We start from the raw sequence: 25069 nt of genomic DNA on the forward strand, positions 1-25069 counted from the left end.
AGAATCATTCTTAAATTAATTGTCAGTGTACTATTGAACCACTGATTTGTTTGAGAAAAGATAAAAATTAATATAAAGCTAAAAGAAAGGGAAAAAAGAAAGATATGGCCTACAATGGAAACAACTCCAAACTGACAAGTTATGACACTAAGGAAAATGGAGAGAGGAAATGACATCGACACTGATTGTGACAATTTCATGTAGAAGCTTGACCAGCACAAATCAGTTCCTACAATAGGGAGATCTAACAAGCTTAAATTACTTTATGCACCTTCAGCCAACCCAGAAATAACCACCTACAGCAGACCAGATTAGCAACCCCACCAGGTTGGGGCACCTTCAGAGTAAGGCAAATCACAACCCCATTTGCCAGTGAGGAGGGGAGGGGTTGAGGAGTGGGGACCCTCCAGGACTTCACTAGCACCATCTGCTTCCTGGACCTGCCCTGCACTGACCCCCATCTTCACCCACTAGCCACTCAAGAGGAAGATCAGTAGCAGCAAGAACAGGTCAGATCTGGGGATCAAACACCCTTTCCAATGGTTGGGCCTGGAATATTCCCTTCTTATTTGCACCTCAGAGAATCCCCCCCTTTTCCTTGGGTCATAGCTTTAGCACCATCTTCTACATGAAACCTTTTCTTATACCCCCAAAGACTTGTATCTTCCCTCTCAAACTGTCTTGTATTTAACTATTTGCATTTATTCTTTTTATATTTGCTATGGATATACATACATATAGATAACCATATATGTATAAATATGTGTATGTATATACTTATGTACATATGTATATATTATATGTGTGTCTGTATAATATATAAAGGGACTGCATAGAGGTGGCATAGTACATAGAGTCCTGGGCCTGGAGTCAGGAAGATGCATCTTCCTGAGTTCAAATCTGGCCTCAGATACTTATTAAATATGTGCCTCAGTTTTTCCATTTGAAAAATGAGCTGGAGAAATAAATGGCAAACCATTCCATTATCTTTGCCAAGAAAACCCACAAAGATAAGAGGCACAAAGAATCAAACACAATTGAAACAACTCAACAATAGCATAGATACAGATATAGACAGGGGTGTGCTAGTAAGTAAATGTTTAACAACTAGCTCTCTAGAAAAAAAAGTCCTTATAATACACTTTTGTGTTTAAGCTGCATTATTAATATTTACTCCATCACTTTCTAAAGTCTAGACAGTCATCAGAACAATAAATAAAACCCTGATTGTAGTGTTTGCCCAATTTCCAAGGTGTAAATGCTCCCACTGAAAATTTATAACAATTGACCTTAACTATACACTTGTATAGCTATAAATTTGAATCTAGCTATCCTTGTTGTCTCCTTCATTAGCATGGAAGGTCTTTGGGAGTAAGGATTGTTTCATTCATTATATATATATATATATCCCCAGAACCTCCCACAGTACCTGGCACATGGTATTATTTAATAAATACTTGCAGAATGCTAGCTTGATTGATTCTGCTTATCCCAGAAGGAAGAATTAGGAACAAGAGGTTGAAATTACAAAGAGACTCATTGTAAAGTAAGACTCATTGTAAAGTAAACTTGCTCTATTTTGGTGGGGGTAGTTGTGGTGGGTATCACAGGATCATGGTTTAGACCTTATTTTACAAGTGAGGGAACTAAGGTCAGAGATATTAAGTGAATTGTCACCTAGGTAGAAAGTGGCGGAGGGAAGATTCTCATTCAGGTCTTATAACTTAAGTTCAGCACTGTTTCCACTAAAGTGAACTTGTGATTTTACTGGCTTGGAGAACTCCTGGTATGGAAAGTCCTTTTACTGATACAGATCAGCAACTCACCCAGAAGTTATTATCTTAGGGAATTTCCTAGTAATCTGAAAACCTAAATTAATTGTCTATGGTCATAAAACTAACAAAGGTAATAAAGGAAGTACTTGGAATGATATTTTCCTGATTCCAAGATTGTCCCTCTAGCCATTGTGCCATGCCATACTAATGAACCATTTTTGTCATCCATAAATAAAATGGCAGTGAGGCCCCTTCCTTTGGGATTTTTACGTAAGGACCAGATGCCCATTTGTCAGATGTTTTAGAGATGAGATTCTTGTTCTGTTTTTATCACAGGAGATCTGCAAGGATTAAATGAGATAATACATGTAAGGTGCTTTGCAAACATTAAAGTGATATCCAATTGTTAGCTATTATTCTATTAAATGATCTGTGATCTCCATTCCAACCTTGAGACTGTGTTTCTTTTAATTGGGATGATAGATTTCAACTCTTAACTGACAAGGGGTTGAAGATCATCTGCTCCAACTTCCTTCATTTCACAGAAGGAGAAGCTGAAGTCCATAAAGGTTGAAGAACACGTAGATGATGTATTGTTTTCATAGCGAGTGGTCTTCCTACTGTCACATTCATTGTCACCATGATTTGCAAAATACATGGAAGGCTTCAGAAAATGCAATCATTGCCTTTTCAGACTGCTCTCCCACAAATGTCATTCCACAGGTGCATTCAGGGGGCTCTTTTTTGTCCATCAGAGCCACTTAGATTGTTCCAACTGAGCCTAAGCCCATCTTGCATGACAAGTTTGCTTACATAAGCACAGTGACGGGTGCAGCCATAAGCCCAAAGAAGTACATGGTTTCCTCGGCCCGGATCAACCTAGATATCTCTGGAAATTTCCTTAAGACGCTTAGCCAGATGGGGATCTTTTGATAACATCATTGACAGAAACCAACATGATCCAAACTCACATGTTCCTGAGCGGATTATGATGAACTTTGAGCTTTTACCCAGTTAAGCTGATGTCAGCAGCAGTCTGGCAGGGGTTGCTGCTACTTACCCTTTCTCCTTAAGCCAGGAGTCAGGGTGCCTGCACCCCCTTTGTCAGCCATACAATCAGACTGTCAGACTTCAGGGCAGTCAGACAGTCAGTGAAACAGTCAGGCAGTCAACACCACAGTCACTCTATGGCAAGTCCAGTGTACTGTGTCAGGCATTGGGGGGTGATACAAAGGCTGCAGGAACAACAGTACATTCTCTTAACTACCAATGAAAATAATAAGGATAATAATAGCTAATCTATATATGATGTATATATTTATATATGCATTTGTGTTTATATTTGAAACCCTCAAAACATTAAGATAGATAGTGTTTTGCATTTTTTAAACCCTTACCTTCTGTCTTGGAATCAATACTAAATATTGGTTTCAAGTCCAAAGAGCAGTAAGGATTGGGCAATTGAGGTTAAGTGACTTGCTCAGGGTCACACATCTAGGCAATATCTGAGGCCAGATTTAAATCCAAATTTGGACTCTTGTCTCTAGGCCTGATATTTGATACATTGAGCTTCCTCTATAAATAGTGTTTTAAGGGTTTCAAAGTACTTTACATCTAGCTCTGAGACCCTGGGCAAGTTGCTTAACCCTTGTCTTAATTTCCTCATCTGTAAAAAGGGGAAATCAATATGAGGTCAGGATTTAACCTCGTAGCCTCATTTTTCTCATCTCTAAAATGGGGATCAAAATGGCCACAGGAATTTTATGATGGTTAAATGATACAACATATGCAACGTGCTTTGAAAATCTGAAAGCACTATGAAAAAACCAGCTATTATTCAGGATGTATAATATATGGTGATAAAGGCAGAGTGAGTCAGTTGAAGCCATGAGACTAGTAAAGAAGTTCTCTAGTAACAATTACTTAAGAAAAGGAAATTTAGGAAAATTCCCTCAAATTTTCAAACTAGAAAGGATCTGAAAAAGGTAGTCTTTTATTCATTCTGAGAAATGAATGATTGAATGTATGAATGCACACTAGTCACCGGAGATACAACTATAAATAATCAAATAGTACTTGCCCTAAAGAACTTTATAGTCTAATACAACATTATAAGACAATAGGGGCCAGAGAAGGGAGTTATGATAGTCTAGCGAGTCATAGTGTGAGAGAACTAATATACAAAATGGTGGACTTCTCTCAAAGGAGCAGTGGTAAGCATACAAATTTCTATTCTCCAAGTAAGCCTCTAGTTTTCCAAAAAGGCCAAGTCATCCTGAGTTAGCAGAAGAGGACATCCCACTTGCCATATAAGGAATAAAATATAGTTGGATGATTGTGATGGGTTAGGACCTTGTGCCAAGGCCATGAGCCATGGTCACCAGCCAATGGTGAACTGATAGAGAGGTGGGGTGAGGAGTATTGAGTTAGGGTCCACATAGGCAACTGCTTACCTGCTACCCAGTTGTATTGCCTTATTGAGGTGGTACCCTTTCTCATGAGAAAGATTAAACTTGCCTCTGCTCACCTAGGTGGTCTCTTTTGTCTTTAAGCCATATCATCTCATACAATAGGAATTGTGAATGGAGCTTCAGGACTGGTTTCCAAACCTGACCAGATGTGGGAAGGGGAAAAGGCCCTCCCCCCTCATCTCCTTAGGACATGTGGTCCCAACAACAGGGCTGGGATTTGGCCTATTTCATCTGTCCTTTTCCATTCCATGCAGGAAGTGGAGTCTCTGACCCAGGAGCTGAAGCCATGGAGATGTAGGACTATAGACTAGGTGTGGCAGCCAGACTAATTAGGAAGCCCTGAGGAGTAAAGGTCTAGAAGCCTAGCTCAGTGGGGCTCTTGGTGGAACTAATGCTAGGTAAGAACTGATTTAAACTATGAGTCTAATCTCTCTCCCCTTCCAAAGGCTAAGGACTGCTGGGGGAATTAGACTCCCAAGGTGGTGGGAAGATTTTTTTGTATATTTAGAAAAAACAAATAAATCTATCCAAGGTTTTTGTTACCTACCGTAGGACTCGCCATTTCTTATACTTGTAGGACTACATAAGTGAACAGAGATACCCAGAGAGCACCTGGTTCATGTGGGAAAATAATGCCTTTTCCCCAAATGTTATTGTGGACTGACAAAGCATTCTGGACAAAGGGATGGAGGTTTAAAATTAAAATGTGAAGTAAGCCTGAAGTATTTTGCAATTCAATGGAGAATGCTGGGACTAGTCAGCTGAAGATGGTGATTGCTGACATGTGATATGGACACTGGATGTGAACTATGGAAAGGCAGGAATAGAGCTCGGCTAGGGTAGATGGAAGAGGATAAGAACCCAGATGCTCGCTGCCTGTGAGTGAAAGGCAGGGAAGCTAAAGGGAGTCCTTTAGGAGTTCTGAAGAACTGAGAGGGCTTTAGAAGAGACTGTGGTACAGCAGAAAGAGTGCTGACTCTGAAGTTAGATGAAGGAAAAATAAAGACATGAATTTGACATTCCCATGGGGGCATTTGGGTGGCAAAGTGGATAGAAGGCTGCACCTGGAGTTAGAAAGACCTCAGACATTTACTAGCTGTGTGACTCCGGGCAAGTCTTGCCTCTGTTTCCTGTAAAATGGGCTGCAGAAGGAAATGGCAAACCATTCCAGTATCTCTGCCAAGAAAACTCCAAATGAGGTTATGAAGAATCAGACATTACTGAAATGACAGAGCAAGAAAAAACAAATGATATCTTGGTGACATGGTCACTTACTGGTTCTGAGAACAAGCAGAGGACATGGATTCAATTCCCGCCTGTGATTCTCACTGCTCCTGTGATTTTGGACAACCATCTGGGGCTTCAGTTTTCTCATCTGTAACATGAAGAGTTGAACTAGGTTTTCAAGATCCCTGCCAACTCTAGACCTAAGATCCTGTGCTCTAGAAAGCACGGGAGAGATAGGCAAGTCAAATTGTGCTGAATCAGAATGAGGAAGCTGGCGTAGGAAGCAAGAGCAAGGGACTGGAGAGGCAACAACCTGATAACCCTTGGATTTGGCATATTCCCATCAATAGGAGAAGAGTTGGGGTACTAAGAACAGCTCAGATGGAGCTGAACTGTCTCCCAAAGGGCCCATTTGTCTCTCACTATAGGACTTGAAAGGTTTCCTTTTCTTGCAAGATTGAATGGGTGAGCCACTGATCCTCAGGTTGATTTATCATTCCAAACTGAGAAGGCAGTTAGGAAAGTAAAATCTTATCAGGGTCAGTGGTACTTAAAGTTCTTCCCTGACTTTTGAAAGTCTGTATACATTAATAATAGTTATAGCCAGAACTTAAAGTTTGCAAAATGCCTTACATATGTTAACTCATTTGACACTTGCAATAGCCCTACAAGTTAAAGTTCTATTATTAGTCCCAATTTCTAGATGAAGAAACTGAGAATGAGATAGATTAAAAGTGATTTGTCCAGAGTCACAAGGCTAAGTAAATGCCTGAGGCAGGATTTGAACTCATGTGTTCTTGATTCCAAGGCCAAAATTATCCATTTCTCAAACAGTTACTTCCCCCTAAACCCAGCATGATCAGGACCTCTAAACTAAAGTGTTATTATCTACAGAATCTTTAGGGCAGTGTCTTAATTGCATATCTGCCTCAAGTGTTACTTTACTCAAAGAAATAAGTGTTATTTAGCAGTTATGCATCTGGGAGAGTCCACCTCTTCTCCAAGGACTTCTAATTCGGTAAGGGAAGGAGGGCTGGTACCCTGAGACTCCAGCAAGAGCTCAAAATCTAAAGATGCAAAAAGCCAGAGGAACTGAAATGTAGCTCTTCAGATGAAAAATAGTGTCTGTTCAAGCTAGAAAAGGGCTGAGGCTTGAATTGCTGAAGAAGAGGCCAGTGAGATAATAAACTTGCCTCCAAGACATAGACTGCATTTAGGACTTTGTGCCCAGCCACTCCTCTCCATTACCACCCTGGTGGAGTAAGGGAAGTCGACAGAACCAGAACTGAACACCCTAAGGCTAGGCGGAGTGCTTTCTCTTACACAGGGCTTTTGAGCTGTGAAATTTTGTCCAAAAGGGGAGACTAGACCCTCTCCTACTTTCTGCCTGGAGATGAAAACACAGTTTTCTCCCTCTCCAGAGGGAGTCAAAGGGAAGAGGCATCAGCCCACTCTAAGCTAAGAAGACTTCCCACAGTCCCACTCTCTAACCACCTGTACCCCTCTGGATACAGCTCTGATGGGGAGCTTGCTTCCAGGCCACTTCTTGTAATCCCTCTATCTATCTCTTTCTATCTCTGCTTCTCTGTCTCTGCCTCTGTCATTGCTCTAACTGGAAAGACACTGTAACACTTCAGCTAAAAAAAGTGTTACAGTACCAGCCGGTCAAGTCAGTGGTTAAAAGGTAGGAAAGACTGTAGCAGCCCTATGAGGAGCAAGCCCAGATAATCCCTTTGTCTCTCTCTAGGAGAAGCCAAATGACTTGTTCATCACCTATGCCATGCTCCACTGCAGGCTTTCCAGGGACCTTTCAGAGAGAAAAAGGACACTGAGGCTCAGCAGTTCTGGAGCTGTAGGTGCCATTGTACTTCACTCTTCCTCCCATAGAATGTGCATGTGTTTGTGGCAGAGTAGAACCCTGGAAATGGAGGCTCTACTTTGTAATTATTGTGCTTGCCTTGCCATTTGAGTGGATGCTTTTGCTAAAGCACTGAGTCTACTGGCTGATTATTATGGGAAAGCTAGGACCCATGATCTAGCATTTGTAAAATCCACCCACAGGATTATCCCCCAGAGTCCCTGATAGTAGTTACTCCCTCTGAGGTCTGGACCTGCCAGCATGCGTCAGGGCAGGGCTAGTGAGCCCAGGTAAGGGTGTTACCTCATAATGATCCACTGAAGTAGGTCATGCAAGCAATCTTATCCCCATTATAGTAATGAAACTGAAGCTCAGAGGTCAAGTGACTTCATAGCAAGCACCATCCGAGCCAGGATTGAATCCAGAGCTTTTGTGTACTAGACCAGAGTCCTTTCCATTATCTATCGGAGCATCACAACAACCTCAGGATGCAGGCAGCGCAGTTCTTCTCATTGCTGTTTTATAAATGAGGAAGCGAAGTTCAGAGAACAGAGGATGACCAGCTTACCTAGCTAATAAGCCTCAGAGCCAAGACAACAATTTGGTATCTTCTGAGTTTGGTCTTGGGAGCAGGACAGAAATGCTTATTTTGAGGGTTTGTTTTTTCCTTCTGGGCCTTTGAATTCAAATAGTTTCATCTCAGAATAAATTCTCTAATAAAGCTGAGCTGACACTCCTGAAGTTCTTTCCAATTACAGACCAGCATGCAGTGGTCAAAAGGAAACCCAAGAAAACATAAGAACATATGCAGCAGGCTTTAATAAAAACAGCAGTTTCTGTTCAGTCGGTTCAGATACTCTGTGACCCCATTTGGGGTTTTCTTGGCAGAGATACTGGAACGGTTTGCCATTCCCTTCTCCAGCTCATTTTATAGATGAGAAAACTGAGGCAAACTGGGTTAAGTTGACTTGCCCAGGGTCACAAAGTTAGTCATTGTCTAAGGTCGCATTTGAACTGAAGAGTCTTTCTGACTCCAGGTCCAGTGCTCTCTCTATCCATGTTACCTAAATCCGAGAAGCATAGCTCATCTCGAGGGTAGGAGGGCAGCAGCGCTGACTGCTACTCCTAGAAGGGGGGTTGGATAGGCAGTGTCCTTTCCCCCAACTCTGTGGTTTCTCCTAAGCAGATTATAAAGTCAGGGAAAGTCTGGCCTTCTGGATTGTTGTTAGACCAGACAATTATACTGTGATGATTGAGCTGTGTGTTTTGGAAGAGGGAAGAGCAAAGGAGCCAGGTGAGTCAAGAAGAACCACATTGAATAATGTAGTTGGCTCTGGTGAGTCCGTGGTAACCTGTTTTTTCTCTTTGTGGTATGTGTGTGTGTATGTGTATGTGCGTGTGTGTCCCTTAAAAAAGAATTTGTATATTGAATTGTAAAGTAAGGTACTTATGGTCTTAGACACAGAACACATCAAGAGAGCTGGGAACAGTGATGATTTTGAGTTATGAGATCTAGGAGAGCTGGGTCCTTGACCAAACCCTCTGAGCCTTTCCTTATTCTCTTAGATATATCTAGGTCAGGCACAGTGCACAGAAGGCTAAACCTGGAGTCAGGAGGACTCTTCTTTCTGAGTTCAAATCTGGCCTCATACATGTACTAGCTGTGTGATCTAGGGCAAGTCACCTGACCCTGGTGGCCTCAATTTTTTCCTCTGTCAAATGAGCTGGAAAAGGAAATGGCAAACTATTCCAGTGTCTTTGCCAAGATAACCCCACAAGGGGCTATGAAGAATCAGACAAAACTAAAAATCACTGAACTCACACATATCCAGGTCAGAAGCAGTAGGCTCCGAGTTTCACATTTCCCAGGTATCTGGAGTAAGAGATCTGAGGATCAGATGGATAGTAAAACTGCAGAACTCTGCAGCCATTTTCATTCCCCTGAATTTGCTGTGGAATTCTTAGACAAGCCCCTTCTCATGTCTGAGTCTGTTTCCTCATCTATTAAAGTAGAGATTAGGGTTACTTTAGGGGTTTCCAAACTGTGGTCTATAGAACTCTGAATGAGCATTTATGGATTCCTTCAATAAAGTTCAAGTCTAAAAGTGTCCCATGGTCAAATTAGTTTGGGAAACAGCAGACCAGGTGACTTCTGAAGAACTTGTGAATTCTGGCATTCTGTAGATTAAATGAGCCTTTCCACTTTGATAGACCACTGAGCAATCTTCTGGAATTTAGTGACGAAAAGAGTTCAACCAAGATAATTGTCACAAAAGTCCATGAAACAAAGCTTATGCCTTTTTTTAGGCAAGCCCTGCAGGGTTTTACTTAGCAACTATTAACTCTTAATTTAGATACACTTCTAACAAACTTATTGGATTTCCTACTTATAACATTCTAGAAGTTGCCAGTTGGAATTTAAGGTCCTGAGCTTCTTGTGGTGGGCAACTTTCCTGGCTTTCCTTCCTCTTTACCTCTAAGTAATGATAATCAGGTAATAGTACCAGAAAAAGAAATTCATGATCCTGTTTTATTTCCATGTTGTCTCATTTGCCTCCTACACCAACAAACGTGACAGTCATGGCTGTTTCCAGAGATAGGAAAGTCAAGGATTTGTCCTTTCCCTCTAGAGTGAAGGTAACTCAAGAATTTATCTGTAGTGAGTGTACTTTGAGCTATAGCTCAAAGGGGAAGAGCTCTTCTTGTTTCTCCATTTCTAAATACCTCAAGGGAGCCAAAGTGCTGGCCTTTAAATGTTTCCAGACTAAATGCAGGTTTCCCCCTGAGGTTTCTGTTGGGCACTCCTCCTCCCTGGTTTTGAGTGAATCTATGTTCCCTTTAAAGGCCTTAGACTGGCCACAATTCTCTCAAATGGTGGCCACAGAGGAAAAGCTTCCCAGCCTGCTTGGGAAAGATTCATTTTTCTATTTGCAGAAGCATAGATGTTGATCTTTGATCTCCTTGTTGTCCCTGTGGGTCTTTTAGGCAGTGACTACCACCATTCTGTTTTCTGTCTCTCTACTTCCTAGACACAGTAGTTCAAAATAGAAAAAGTTGGGGGGCAACTGGGTAGCTCAATGGATTGAGAGCCAGATCTAGAGATAGGAGGTCCCAGGTTCAAGTCTGGCCTCAGTCACTTCCTAGCTGTGTGACCCTGGGAAAGTTGCTTAACTCCCATTGTCTAGCCCTCACCACTCTTCTACCTTAGGGCCAATAAACAGTATTGATTCCAAAATGGAAGGTAAGAGGTGAAAAAAATACAAAATGGAAACAGTTTTAGACTTGAAGTCAGTTTGCTTTGGTTTGTATCTTGGCTCTGGCATATACTGATTGTGTCCTAATTCTTCTAATTATTAGCATCCCATTGCATTTCTTGGCATTTAGTTTATATAGATTTTATTTTTACTTGAAATCTTGGGATCTTAAATTTAGGGCAGTGTGAAAAGGGAATTCACACTCCCTTGGTTTTTTTTTTTTAACTTGATCAATCAGGAACTTGGAATTCCTTTCCCTTTTAACTTAATCAGTCAGGAACTTGAAGATCCTTTATCAGTGATAGAAAGAAAGTTCATATCCTCAGAGACAGGAAATTGATCCCACAGGTTAAATTAAGGAACTATGATTGGTTCCTGGGTTGTGACGTGGGAGAACTAATGGAGAGAAGAAAAATGTTTATAAGGTGAGACATAGCACAAAGTGGGATTCTGATTTGAACTTGAACTTGTGCTCTAGAAGCATTTGGATTCAGGCTCAGGTGCTGACTGAAAGAGTTCTTTCTTGTACTGGTGGCCCTTGCTGAAGGGACTCACTCTTCTGACTAAAGATTGAACTTTTTGTGGATAGAGAGCTGGATTTCATTGAAGCAGACTCTAGGACAGTAGGCTAGGCAATCCTCTACCTTCTTCCTACACTTCCCTCATTGCTATCTCTCTATTTTGATTAAACTAAATTGTTAAAGCTATTAACAGCCCCATAATTTTAGTTGTAATTATTACAATTTGGTGACCACATCCTTTTAACTCTTATACCATGTCACTCTTATGATAAGTAAGTTCCAATAGTTGCCTATTGCAGCCAAATATTTTATTCCATCCTAAATATTGCATGATGACACAGTAAATAGAACACCTGGTCTTGCCTACTTGCCTCAGTTTTCTTATCTGTAAAATAAGCTGGAGATGGAAATGACAAACCACTCTAGAATCTTTTGTCAAGAAAATTCCAAATGAGGGTCATGAAGAGTCAGATATGATTGAAACAACTGAAGAACAATACATATTTTGTCTGAAATGATGAAATATAAACTCTTCTTTTTGGCTTTTATAGTCCATCACAACTTAGTTACAAACTAATTTTCCAATATTTCTAGCTCTCCATCCTATGCTCTCTGGTTTAACCAAACTCACTTTCTTACTCTTCTCCATACAGGACAATCTATTTCCTTCCGCCCTGTTTTTATACTGGCAGCTCCAAAGTTTGGAATGTACTCTCTCCTCTGTCTACCTCTTAAAATAAATTGATGTTAAGTAATTTTTTAGTACTTACTAAATGCCAGGAACTATGCTATGTATTAAGGATATAGAGACAAAAGTGAAATAATGCCTGCCCTCAAGGGGCTAATTTTTAATAGGGGAGAGACATAAATACATTTAAGAATATATACAACATAGTTTGGGGAGGGGCTATAAAACTAGATGGGGAGAACAGAGAAAGCTTCCTGAAGAATATGATACTAGAACTGAGTCTTTTTTCCCCCCTTACCTTGGTGTCTTAGAATCAATTCTGTATATTGGTTCCAAGGCAGAAGAGCCATAAAGGCTGGCCAATGGGAGTTAAATGGCTTGCCCAGGATCGCCCATCTAGGAAGTGTCTGAGGTCAAATTTGAATCCAGGACCTCCTGTCTCTAATCTGGCTTTCAGTCCACTGAGCTAACCAGATGCCCCCTACATGGCTATTTTTGAGTAGATTCATACTCAGAATACCTTGAACCTATGGAAATTTGTAAGGGGTCACCTGGTAATTGATAGGGTGGGTTCCTCCAAGTGCTACATACTTATCTTTTTCTACAGTTTCCTTAGAAGTATATTAAGTTCCTAAGGATAGGGGATCGGTCACTTTTTTATCTTTGTTTCCCCAGTACCTAGTGAAGTTCATTGCCTGTAGGAGGTCAAATTAGTGTTTTGTAGAATTGCATTATAGCAGGAATATTAATACTCTTCTAATGGAATCTGAGGCAAAAAAAAGATAAGCAAGAAAGAATAATGTGTATTTAAAGTGCTAAGAAAAGTTTGTGTTATAGAGATAGCTAGTCCTTGTTAGTGCAAATAATGAATCCTGTAAAATGGTGACATTATTCAAATTTGCATTGTATACTTCTATTGGTCTGGGACCAATTTTCATATTTTACATAATTATAACTTTGAATAGGGTGAACTTGAGTACATGCAACCATTTCATGGGATTCATTGCTTGTACTAATTGGAATTTATCTCTTTATAGATGAAAATTAATTGAAAAAAAAAAGAGCATGCTTTTGCCCCCATGTACACCTTGAACATTCACAAAAATTGATCATATTCTAAATTACAGACATTAGAGTGGGCAGCTAGATGGCTCAGTGGATTAAGAGCCAGGTCTAGTGATGGTAGATCCTGGGTTCAAATGTGGCCTCAGACACTTCCTGAATGTATGATCCTGGGTAAGCCACTTATCCCCCATTGCCCAGTCCTTACTGTACTTCTGCCTTGGAACCAATAAACAGTTTTATTTTGTTTTTTTGAAAGAAGCAAAGTTAAGAGGTAAATTTGGAAAGGTAGATAGTAATCAACTCTGAAAATATGATTCAATGATAACAAGGACACATGGGAATTTAAAAGTTACTTATTAAATAATACATAAAATAAAAATTATAGAAACAATATTGTTAAAGATTTTGTCCTTGTGTAACAAGTGTTATGGACAGGTCTACACTTGGTGGTGCTGCAGGAACATTTGCAATCTGCGTTTGGTTCATTTTTCTACTTTTTACAACCTACAGAGAAGTAAGTTGATATGTGATTAAATAATTAACAAGCTAGGAAGCATTGTTTGACCAACAGGTGGCACTATTCTAAATCCTAAATGATTTAACCAGAGGGTATTGAGTGTGTCTAGATAGCTCAGTGGATAGAGAACTGGGCCTTAAGTCAGGAAAACCTGAGTTCAAATCCAGTTTCAGATGATTATTAACTATCTGTGTTACCTTGAGCAAGTCCCTAAGTCTTTGTCTGCCTTGGTTCCTTCAAATGTTAAATACTGGGAATAATAATAATAATAGTAATACTCAGATAAGATAATATCTATAAAGCACTTAGCACAGTGCTTTGAACATGGTTAGATATTTAATAAATGCTCTCTTTCTTTTCTTTCTCTTCCCTTCCCTTCCTTTCTCTTCCCTTTATTTTCTTTCCTTCCTCTCTCCCTTCCTCCTTCCTTCTTTCCTTCCTTCCTTCCTTCCTTCCTTCCTTCCTTCCTTCCTTCCTTCCTTCCTTCCTTCCTTCCTTCCTTCCTTCCTTCCTTCCTTCCTTCCTTCCTTCCTTCCTTCCTTCTCTTTCCCTTCCCCTTCCCTTTCCTTTTCCAAAAGGATTCAGTATCTCCAAAGTTCATCCAAGACCTTCAGCTCACCAACTCTTAGACTCTTTTCTAGGTTGCATTAGTCTCCTTATCTGTCAGCACTTCCTGGATGGCAAAAGGCCTTTGAGGATACACCAATACAAACATAAATATCATGTTATCTATTTATATGGTAGCAATGTGACACAGGAGGAAGAACTCTGAACTAGGAGGCATATTCTCAGTTAGAATCTTGGTTCTCTGACCCAGTACTTATAAAATGTGGGGTAAATCACTCAGTCCCTCGGGACTTCAGTTTCTTTATCTGTAAAATAGGTTCTGAGATCTTATCAACTCTAAACCCATGACTCCACATCAGAATTTGAGATTATAACTGTCTTTGAGTACTTTAAGTGCTTTACCCAATCTCATTTTAACTGGACAATTAACACTTATTAAACTATGCACTAGGCAATGTGGGGAGTATGGAGAAAACAAGAAAACAAGGAATTTAAAAAACCAAACAGCTCCTACCCTTAAGTAGCTTATATTCTAATGAGGAGATAATATATATATATATATATATATATATATATATATATATATATATATATATATATAATCTCCTCATCAGAATAGGCAGCCCTCAAGATATATAAGAATATATATGAATCAATAATATTTGATCCTTACAACCTCCTGAATTATGTCTACAGGTTGTACTAAGATGCTGTAGCCAAGGCAAGGCTAAGGCAGAGGCAGCTTTATATCCCTCAATGTTTATGTTAGCAAACAAGGAAGAAGGGAAAATTAAATAGTGACTTATAGCTGAAGAAACTAGAAAATAAAAGATATACTAGAAGCAAGCTTGAAGAAATCTTTGTAAAATGAAGGTATAGATCAGATGATAGAGAATAAGAAGAATTTAATTGATTTTTTTTAACCCTTACCTTCCACCTTAGAATCAATACTACACATTGGTTCCAAGGCAGAAGAGTGGTAAGGTCTGGGCAATGGGGGTTAAGTGACTTGTCCAGAGTCACACAGCTAGGAAGTGTCTGAGGCCATGTTTGAACCCAAGACCTTCCATTTCCAAACCTGGCTCTCCATCCACTGAACCACTTAGCTGCCCCTTGGATTGATTAAACACATACACACACACACTTTCGTTCTCTCTGTCTCTCTCTCTCTCTCTCTCTCTCTCTCTCTCTCTCTCTCTCTCTCTCTCTCTCTCGCTCTCTCTCTCTCTCTGTCTGTCTGTCTGTAAAAGGCCAGAAGACTGATTAACAATTAGAAAATAGAACTTTTAAGAATCAGAGCAAAATCAAATGACCAAAGCCAAAAGAGAGAAAATGAAAATCACAACAAATGAAAGAAAAGAAGGAAAATTACCATTGTACACACAAAACCATGTAAAGAGAGGTATATACACATTTTAATGATAAAAGGAAGATGTAAATAATTTGGGAGGGGAAGAATAATAGAGACAAAGAGAATGCTCATGACTTGACTATGTTGAACCAGAATCATAGATAAAGGGGGCCTCAACAACTATCTAATCCAACCTGTATTCAGAAGAAATCCCCAGGGCTAAACTCTGCACAAAGATCTATAAGGGGCAGTAAGTCCTCACCTCTCAAGGTAGCCCATTCTACTTGAATAGCTACAATTCTTAGAAAGTTTCTCCTGATATCTTTCTTACATTTGCCTCTTTTTACCTTCCATCCATTTTTCCTATTTATTTTGAAACCCTTACCTTCCATCTTATAATCAATACTGTGTATTGGTTCTAAGGCAGAAGAGTGGTAAGGGCTAGGCAATGAGGGTTAAGTGACTTGCCCAGGGTTACACAGCTAGGAAATGTCTGAGATCAGATTTGAACCTGGGACCTCCCATCTCTAGGCCTGACTCTCAGTCCACTGAGCCATCCAGCTGTCCCCTCATTTCTTCTGATTCCACTTTCTGGGGCCAAACACAAGTTATAATCCTTTTTCAACAGGACAGTCTTCCAACCTTAACTGATAAAATAATGCCCAAATGACCCAAATTAATTGATAGATTTAATTTCCACCAGTGGGCTACTCCATATAATTGGAGAAAGTGATTCCAACATATACATTTCTTCAGTGCTTTGAGGATGAATGATTTTATTTGGGTAGATCCTCACAGTCCTGGTACAGATTACAATAAAAAGACCTCATATTAGATTTTTGAAGAATAGATATAAGAATGGAGTAGAACAGTTAAAGCATCACAACATAGGCAAAAGGGATTAAAGAAAGGCAATGGGGTCAAGTTGTAGAGATAGCAATAGTTGATCTATGATATAACATACTAAATGTGAAGTTGATGTGCAAATGGTTAAGAGCTTTTTGATGTGGATATTATCTCCAAAAATGCCAAATTAATGACCTAAATAATTGAACAAAATGTAATTAGAAAATGAAAGATCTCATTTCCCATTGCTATAGAAATCTCCTCTTTAGATAGTGCTGTGGGGCCTCACCCAAGCCACCTGTGATATGCAAGTGTTGCCTGACTAACTTCTTTTGAAGCTGCCAGAATGTTGGACATCATCTCAAGAAGCAAGAATAAGCAACATGGCAGTGGTTCACTTGTAGCAACCCGTTAATTACTTTGAAAGGTAACTGGGTTCCACTTCCAATAACAGCTTCTACAGGAGGGGAAGGGGAAGTGGAAGGAAGGTACTTTTATTATCCCCATTTTACAGTTGAGAAAACTGAGGCAAACAGAAGTCAAATGACTTTCCCAAGGTCACACAGATAGTAAATGTCTGAAGTCATATTTGAACTTAGGTCTTCCTGACTCCCAGCTCAGTGCTCTATCGACTGCACCACCAGCTACCTCTAGGGGAAGTGCCAAGTTCCCTGGGAAAGTGATCTACATTCCTAGACTTCCAAAATTAGATTCAGGCCATTAGTAGCATTCTTCTGGAAAGCTTTTATCCATTTGTGACAAGTATATTAGACTCCTCAAAGCATTCAGGAACTTTCCAGGTTGCTCACGGCATAATTATCTGTGAATTGGCTTAGGAAGCCATGAAGAAGGGGCATGCCAGCAAGCCCATCAAAACTAGGGTCGGGCTTTCTGAATGAGCAGTAATGTCCTCCCTACTGCTGCTTGCTTCTGACATGTGCTGGGTATCTGTTTATCAGAGCCCATTTCTTTTCTTCTTCCTCTTCATCCTCTTCTCCTTCTCAGCTTGCCCTGTAAATTAGCCAGGCTGCTTAAGTCACTTTTCCGCTGTTTGGCTCAGTTTCCTCATTTGCAAAATGAGGATAATAACAGCACTTATGTTCCAGGTTAGTCGGGAGAAACAAATTAGATATTTGTTAAGTGCTTAACATAGTGCCTGGCACATAGTAAATGCTATGGAAATGTTAACTATTATTATTCTTGAGTTGTTGTGCTCTCTGTGTGTTTTAAAGGAAAACAAAAACAAAACACCAAAAATGAAAACAAGAAGCCACCCTTTTTTTACCATCAGTCTTAAGTACTTTGTTTACTTTGTACTCAGCAACTAATAAACTAGAAAGAAACTAATAAACTTTGAGCAGCTTTTTATAAAAGAAAGCAAAGAAAAATGCAATTGACAAACAAGAAATTGTGAAACAAAAAAACTTGTAGCGATTCTAAGACAGAAGATGAAGGTTTTAAAAAATAAATACATAAATAAAATGTGGTTGGATTACGTAAAAATAGAGCTTTTACACAACAAAACTGATGTATCCACAATTAAAAGGGAAGAAATAAAATTGTGGTAAAAATAGAGAATAAAAATCTGATATCTCAAATCTTTAAGGAATAGATTCAGATTTATAAGATTAAGATATATTCCTCAATGGATAAGTGATCAAAGAGTCATAATTACAATACTAATAATTAATATTTATAGAATGCTTTACCCTTTTCAAAGTACTTTACTTATGTTATCTCATTTAATCCCAATAACAACCCTGTAAGGTAGAACCTGTTAGTATGCTCATTTTTCAGATAAGGCATGTGAGGTTGAGAAATCTTGTCCCTTGACTAGGATCACACAGCTAGTAAATATCCAAAGCCAGATTAGAAACCATGTCTAACTGCAAGGTTGAAAGTGTCAAACCTACAACATCATTCATGAAAGCAGAAGAAAAACCATTTCTAAACTACCTGGAAAAAATCAAATTCCATTATAGTCAGAGGAATGTAAAGTTCTGAGTTACTGCTTTGCATTCATCAAGTTAGCTAATACCCAGCTATGAATTGGTACTATCTTTTGGGGAAACAAAAATGGCACTAGACAAAAAGAGCTCTAAAATAAATCAGACTCTTTAATTCAGTGGTGATACTATTAAAAGGGGGGAAAATCTATCTATACAAAAATACTTGTAGCAGCTTTATCCATTATAACACAAGATCTAGAAACACCCTGATATGTTGTATCCAGCGATTGGGGAGTGACTAAACAAACTGGGGGATATGAACATAATGAAAGTCTATCTCAGTGCCTAGCATAGTGTCCAGTGCAAAGCAGTTACTTAATAAATGCTTATTGGTTGGATAGTTGTTGCACAATACAAAATAGCTCATATGAAACAGTCCAAGGAAATATGATTTAGAGTGAACAAAGCAGAAACAGGGCAAAAAATATAAATGCTATGATTAAGGGAAAATGTGATAATGCTAAATTTATACTAATAAATAAATAAAATAATACCATGAAATTTGGAAAAAAAGACAGAAGAAAAAGATCAAAGGCCAAAAGCACAGTCTGCTATTGTTAAAATTCTGCTAGAGCAATTAAACACATTTTTAGTAAATTATATAAAATTTAACACAGACATATATGATCATTTAAATTTTGCTTATTTGAATGGTAATTTTTGTTAGGACTATTAAACAGACTAAAATTTTAAAAATAAAATGAAGAAGAGCAGCTCAGTGTCTCATTAGGTAGATAGCCAGGCCTTGAGTGAGGAGGAACTCAGTTCAAATGTGGTGTCAGGCACTTTCTAGCTGTGCGATTCTGGACAAGTCACTTAACCCCACTTGCTTAGCTCTTACCGCATGTCTTTCTTGAAACAAATCTTTGTATTGATTCTAAGATAGAAGGTGAGGGTTTAAAAAAATAAGTAAATACATAAACAAATAAAATAAAATAAATAAAGGGTTTAGATGAGGACCTCAAGGTCCTTTATGTCTGTGTCTATTGATTTTCTAATGTGTAATGGTCAATATGTGGCATGAGAGACCATGTAGTGTGTTGTGGGTGATTCATGGTATATAAACAGGGCTATAATGTGTGATATAAGAATTGAGAAGCAAAGTCACCTGCTAAAAGTATCTCCTTCCTTCAACGGAAGCACACACAACAGGCAAAGTTTTCTTTCCCTTTCCTAGGTCCTTTGACATTCCCACCAGGAGAATCATTAGTAGATTAGCCTATAGGAAGAATCAGAAAATCTTGGAACTGAAAGGGACCTTTTTCTACAACATAGCCAATAAAGGACCATCTGGTCTTTCCTTCTCATGTCTAGGGCGCAAAAACTTGTTACTTTGTGAAAGAGTCCATTCCACTTCTCTATATCTCTAAATTTTAAAATTTATGCAAAGCTAAATCCAGTTATTTGTATTTTCACAATTATCTCCCAATGCTCCAAGTTCCACCCTCTTGGACCAAATAGAACAAATCTAATCCTATCTGCACATGACAACCTTTTGGACACACAGTTGAAGACAGCCAGCGTGTCTCTCCTAAACCTTCTCACATTAAGGCAAAACATCCTTAGGGTCTTCAACTGATTTTTTTTTTATGTCAATTTAACAATGTGAGTTGAGCTCCAGACTTCTCATTCAATCTGTTCACCCTTCTGTAGATACTTTCTAATGTATCAATATTTTTCCTCTAATGCGATGCTCAGAACCAGAAGCATTACTCCAGTTGGGCTCTGACCAAGGCAGAATGCAGCAGAACTGTCAGTCACCTTCCTTGTTGTTAGATACTATGCCATTCAACATGGAGCCTAGGATTATATGCACTTTCTGATTGCCACATCACATGATTGAGTCATTCTGAATGATTCCCAATGTCCCCTAAAAATGATCCAATTGCTGTCTATTTCCTTTCTTTCTTGTATTTGCAAAGATTAATTCTGAATCTGTGTATTATCTCTATTAAATTAAATTTTATTAGATTGGATTCTGGCCTATCAACATCTTTTTGGATCCTGGCTGTCATCCAGTGTATTAGCTATCTTCCTTGCTTTATATCATATGCAAACTAGATATACAAGCCACCTACAGCTTTATTTATTCATGGGTAAAAATGTTAAACAGCACCAGGCACATACATGTTCCTGGTACATTCAACCAGGGACATCTTCCGAGCTGGCATAAAACCAATAATGACTCTTTTTTTGGGTCTGGCCATTTAATCAGTTCTTAATCCTCATACTGTCATCTAACCCACATTTCTTTATCTTGTCCATAAGAGTAGCACACAATTGTCAATTGCTTATTTGAAATCCAGATAAACTATGACTATAAACTCACCTAATCTACCAGCTTAGTAGTTCTACTGAAATGCAGAATGAGTTTAATTTAACCATATAATTAATAGTAAGCTTTAGAATTTTGCCAGGCATTGAAACCAATTTCACTGGGTTATAAATTGCAGATTCTAATCTCTTCTCTGTGATGAAAATTGGGACATTTGCTCTTCTCCATTCCTATGGTATATATCCCACTTGTCCTGTTCTTTCAAAAATTATTGAAAGTGACTATAATAATTCTACCAGGTTCCCCCCTTCATTGTACCATTGAAAATAGTTTATTTGAACTTAAATTCAAAAAGGACAGTTAACTCCCACCATATCTTAGGTATAAAGTTGTGATTAATCAACTCTCCATTCTTACCACTAAAAAGACCATTTTCCTTGTCAGAAAAAAAGAAGAAAAGTAATAATTAGCAGGTCTGCTTTATGTCCACTGGTTATCATTACTCAGTGCACCCTAGTTCTGGTCCTAGGGTATGAGGAAACTTGATGATATTGGCTTATGAGATCTCATTATTAAATTTTCATTGCGAGCATTATATTGCAGAAATTATCAAATACTAAAAGTCAGGACTTAATTTTTCATTTTGTTGATTGCACGTAAGAAAATGATGGAGAAAATATTAGTAATGCAGATTAAATTTAAAGGTTTATTATGTGTACATTTATTTTCCTGGAGAGGCATCTATTAAATGTTTACCAGCATGCTGATTCAATGTTTACCAGCATACCTCTACATATTTCTACACACCTCTCCTACTCTTTCTTTAAACCTCCACTTGGCAAGAAAAATTTCAAGGTCATATAATCAATAAGATGAAGGACTAGACTTTTTTTTCCTAATCCTGATGACCTCTCAAACCTCTTTGAAAAAAAGCAATTTCATCAATCTTCCTAATCTAGGATACCAAGGACTCTTACAAGGTAACAATCCAACTAATTAACAACAAAGACTGATTTAGATCCCTAAGAAGTCAGTCTCTACTCCCTGACCCACTGGCCATTGGGCTCTGGCAATGTGATATAATCTAATCCATAGGTTTACAACACAACTCCCTATATCCTCGGTGCCACAGAACTGGAGGTAGGGAACATGGGAAACCTTATTCTACTGGAACAGTGCTCAGCCAGAGATCTGAGGAACAAAGGGAATTAGGGAAGAACTTCAGTATTATTGGGGGCTATACCAGAACTGAGGGAAAGCAAACTAATATCCAGCTGAGTCCAGTTCTGTCCCCTTAGAAGTCACTTGGGACAGAGATTAAGACTAGTGAAAAATGAATCCACCAATGTGGGAAGAAGCTGATATAGCTTTGAAGTTAGGCCCCCAAGAGAAAGTGTGATCAAAGAGGAAGGAGTCAGAAAAGGAGTAATAGAGGAAATACAAGCGAAAAAAACTGAAATTACCAAAGATCTTGTGGGGAAAAGATCTTAAGCACAGTAAAAAATCTAACAGGCTTTGAAATATTAATAACAGAAAAGAATATGACCTCCAGATTAGGTAACTGCATATAGATATCCATGAATAAATATTACAAGACAAAGGAAAATGAATCAATACTTATGAGGAAAAGATTCCCAAGAGAGGATATGAATTATAGGAAGATGGCCCCAAATGCTTCAAGAAAGAAAATTAATTGTGAAAGCAGGAATTATATAGCAGACATAATTAGTAGGATTGAAAAACTTTAATACAAGATGGTAAATATCAATAACAACAACAACAAAAACAAGAGTGAGAACAATTGATTAGAAATGAAAATATACAGAAATAGAAGACAATATGGAAGAAGATAAGCAAAAACAATAAATAAAAAATGATTTCTACAAGCAAGACATAGTGATTATGAAGAAAGTACGAATAGAGACAATCAGAGGATAATTGGTCTCCTAGCAGAGCATGAGAAATCAAAACACTTGAACACCATAATGCAAAAAACAAACAAACAACAACAATAACAAAAAATGAGAATTCCTAGAACTTAAAGAACACAGACAACAAAATGCCAATTGAAAGAATCCAGACTCTCCATGAAAAAAAAGTTTACGTTGTATACTCCCAAGACACAGGAGTAGTTAAATTAAACAATTCCAATAACAACAAATTCTGCTAGTGGTTAGGTAAAAGTCCTTTATATCTATAGTAAAATTCATTTAAATAATACAAGACTATTCTAGACCTAAAATAAACTGCAGGAGAAAATGTAAATAACATGCTCCAGAGAGCAAAGGAGCATAAATTGAAACCCAAGGAGATGTACCGTGTAAACTGAGCCTAGTTATCCATGAAAAAAGATGAACATTCAATAAAAGAGAGGCATTAAAACATTCCTCCAAAGAAAACCAAATGTGATCAGATTTTTGCTTTCCAAACATTCCAAATAAGAGGAACAGAAAAGTGTGATATATCCTAAGGAAGTCAACAGCAGGAAACATGCTATTAAGTACCTACTACGTATGAGGCACTGTGCTGAGTGCTCTACAAATATTACTTCATTTGATGGAAAATGAAAGGAAAATAACTCATAGCCTCTTGAAAGAAGAAGCCCTACAGGAAAATAAGCGAAGTAGCAAGGAAGAAAGAAAAGAAGAAATCTCAGTTCACTGGTGGGAAGGGGTGGGGTCCTCTGAAGAGTGATCTTAGAGTGCTAAAATATATCCTATAATGGGAGAAGGGGACCTTATGATGGGTATAATTTGAAGGGATATTATGCTTAGGGATACCATTACCTTTATGAGAGTGCTATGCCTCCATGAAGAACATCCTATTTTAGGGGCAAGTGAAACCCAGAAGAGAGGGAGGTCATAGACCTAGAGAAGAGATTTCATGGCAAATGGAGGAAATAATCCTGGGAAGATTGTGGGAGTAGTAACAAATTGCACAACCAGGACACAGGAAAATTCCTACCATAGGGCAATGTCCCCGTATTTTTTTTCCTTGAGGAATTGTTATCTCTAAGAGTGAGATACCCAATAGAAAAAATAAAGTGTCAGGAGGCAAGATTCTTGACTTGTCTCCAGTAGGGCTCTAAAAATCATTTTTTTGTGTGTATGGCTTTCCTTCCTTGTCTCAGTCATTCTGAACTTTACTCCCACATACTATTCTTTTTAAACCCTTTCTTTCTGACTTAATAACAACTCTAAGACAGAAGGGCAAGAATAAGTAAATGGGTAAATGACTTGCCCAGAGTCACACAGCTGGAAGTATCTAAGATCGGATTTGAACCCAGGTCCTTCTGACTCTTGACTGGTGCTTTATCCATTATGCCACCAAATTGCCCCCTATATATTATTCCTTCAGGATTATCTCTTTTGCTGTCCAGTAAAGTCCCCATAATGAGACTAGGATTTCAAATAGACTACCTTATTTTTAGGACACTAAATCTTGAGCTAGAAGAGACCTTAAAAACCATGGAATCCATCCCCCTCATTTTATCAAGAAGGAAACTGAGTCTCAAAGAGATTAAGTGAGTTGACAAATGTCACATAATTAATAAACATCTAAAACCAGATTTGCCCTCAATTCTTTTTGAATTCAGGTCTTGTGTTCTGTACACTTAGCATATAGATGTCTAATTCGTCTTTCTTATTAACCTAAACTTTGTATATTTGCGATTACTTCTGAAGCCACTGGTTATATTGCTAGCTCCTTTCTTGGATTTAATCTCCTGTGAATCTCAGGAGGTCTCTACTGCTATCCTTTTTACACTTTACTTTATCTCTGTGGTATCTAGCTTGGTAGATTTATGTAGACAGTTTCCTCCCTCCATCACCACATACTACCTCCACCCCCATTTTCTTTGTCAATCTAAAATCCTTTTGATTAGATGTGTAAGACTCAGACATGTTTACCAAACCTGGTTAGGTGCTTTATCAGATACTCATTTTTACCAGTCCTGGTTAGGTTGTCTCCAGAAGGCACAACTGTTAACTGGAAGCATCATTGTAGGTCTCTCTTATTAGCCTCTTGGTAGCTTAAGAGGAATCAGTTTATCAGTGATACAGCAATTACTCTGAGAGGATGACAGGCCAGTTTCAATTAAGGGAGCTGTGGAGGGAGGGACAAGTCAGGAACCAGAAACCAGCAAATATTCAGCCTAGCACCCTGCAAAAAGCAGTCTGCTAGAAGCCAAAGAACTTGGGTTCTAGTTTCGCCATGCCAATATGTAGTTTTGGCAAATCCCTTAACCTCTTTGGGCTTGAGTTTCTTCCTCTGCCAATGAAGCAGCTAAATTAGAGAAACTCTTCTAGGAATAGTATTTAATGGTTGAATGGGCTATTGGATGCTGGGGCAGGAGATCAGATTTGGCATGGCAGGGTGATGGGGAATGGTCCCAAAAGGAAGTGAATGGAGTAGAGTTAATGCAAACAATCTTCCCCCCTTTCACACTGTGGCCAGTGGCCAGCCCTATTCTGAGGACCTGCTAGAGGACTTTGAATGAACCGTTTTCCCTCCCTGGGTCTTGTTTCCAAGGAGAATGCTCTATAGCAACAGCTGTGAGGCATAAGTAACCAGTGACTGTAACTGAGCTCTCTAGCGCTGGATAGCAATACTTAGGCACCACCATCTGAGCTAGGAACTTTCAAAT

At 38.7% G+C, this 25069-nt stretch overlaps 1 protein-coding gene across 1 annotated transcript in view; it reads left to right on the forward strand.

Annotated features, from left to right (window-relative positions):
• The first annotated feature begins 224 nt into the window (after positions 1 to 224).
• Positions 225 to 25069, forward strand: part of LBH (LBH regulator of WNT signaling pathway) — a 78462-nt gene continuing 53617 nt past the window's right edge. Inside the window, exon 1 of the mRNA XM_056813226.1 lies at positions 225 to 509. The gene's annotated coding sequence lies outside the window, so the exon portion shown is untranslated. The remainder of the gene's footprint in view (positions 510 to 25069) is intronic.

Source organism: Monodelphis domestica, chromosome 1 (assembly GCF_027887165.1).
Source record: "Monodelphis domestica isolate mMonDom1 chromosome 1, mMonDom1.pri, whole genome shotgun sequence".
Classification (NCBI taxonomy): domain Eukaryota; kingdom Metazoa; phylum Chordata; class Mammalia; order Didelphimorphia; family Didelphidae; genus Monodelphis; species Monodelphis domestica.